General features: G+C 37.5%; 1 protein-coding gene across 1 annotated transcript in view; it reads right to left on the minus strand.

The window, feature by feature from the left end:
- plagl2 (pleiomorphic adenoma gene-like 2) overlaps nucleotides 1-619 on the minus strand; it is a gene marked incomplete at its 3' end in the record, with an annotated part of 24,525 nt that extends 23,906 nt beyond the window's left edge. The window contains exon 1 of the mRNA XM_084479595.1: nucleotides 524-619. The remainder of the gene's footprint in view (nucleotides 1-523) is intronic.
- Between the last annotated feature and the right edge of the window lie 876 nt (nucleotides 620-1,495).

The following is a 1,495-nucleotide window of genomic DNA, read 5'->3' on the forward strand; positions in this document are numbered from 1 at the left end:
TCGATGCACGGAAACAGCGAATAACAATCCACCAACTTTATGAACCAGTCCCAGCCAGCCCACCCCGGGACGGTGCTGTCTCCCTCAGCTTGATGGTTTTCTCAACGTGAGAAATATTCAGAAATTGCTTAAAATTCTACAAATGGGCGGAAACGCTAAATGAAGATCAATAAAGTAGAGCAAGGCCATGCGCAACAGAATGGATCATGTGAATCCGCTGAAAGGCTGACATTTATAACATATTTATCGACAAAGCTACAAGTGAAGGGGAGCTCTAGTAATTAAAAATTAAATACCCAGATGCTTGCATACTCCCACAGTATGTCCTAAATGACACTCAATCGGATATCAGATCAATATCAACACATGGAGCGATTAAACTCTTAAGAAATATGTCAATATGTCAGTTGTCATTTTATCAAGTGTATCGGCATACATAACGATGATATTCTTATAGAGAAAACGTGCACATCAGAACATGCAGCTACTCTATGAGGTCTTACAGAAACGAACAGTTACCCACCAAAAAGTTTCCAGAGCCGCATTAATCCACTTCACATGAACCCCTTTGGACTCTCGATGTTCCGGACTTCAGGAGAACCCACCGTGGAGACCCCAGGCCACCTTCCCCGTCCTCCTCGGTCCGATCTGCTAGTTGTTTTAATAGTGAGAGTGTGTATTGGGGCCTGAGCGCTCTGCTCGAGCTGCAGCGGAGCTATGGGGCATTGTGGGAGGGTGACGTCACTTTACCAACTTTTTTTTACAGAGTTTACCATGTTGGTTGGTTTGTCTTCTTTAAACACTAATGGGTCTAACTCACATGACATATATATGCAGGTATTATATAGGCCTAGTTTTCGTTCTTGGCTTGGACTGCAGCCTATAATAACAAATACGCTTACACAAATTAGAGACAATTAACGACTTTATGTGTAATAGCCTATTTAGGCCTGTTAGGATCGCAGCCTATACTTGTGTAATGACCTCAACTTTCATAAGAAAAAATGCAGAATTATTTTTTTAGGTCGTATTGGGGTAGTTTAAAATAGCTTTGTGCCTTTAAATCATTTGGAGTTTTGTTGTAATATGCTGAGAAGATTAATTTGTTTGATGGTAAGGTTAATCATTCAACATAATATGCCTATTACAAATAGGTGATCAATTGTTAATGGGTTTGATCAGACTTCATTTTTGTAATATTTCGTATTCGTATTTTATTCCTCATTGGAATGTATTATTTGTGATTAAATTGTGATTAAAATACTGTCAAAGTAAACGGCTCTCAGGCATACATTTTAGTGAATGAATGATAAGGTCTTCATTAAGGGATAAGGAATTCATATTTTATCTTTGAACGAAAACAAAGAAAATGCATCTTCTATGCAATTTAAACAATATGTAAAGGCATCAAGTCGAAAAGTTATCGTTAAACTGTCCAAAAAACAATTAATAATCGAATGAACTTATAGTCTAAATCATTCAAAATTAATATTCT

Source organism: Micromesistius poutassou (assembly GCF_964030765.1).
Source record: "Micromesistius poutassou genome assembly, chromosome: 15".
NCBI lineage: Eukaryota > Metazoa > Chordata > Actinopteri > Gadiformes > Gadidae > Micromesistius > Micromesistius poutassou.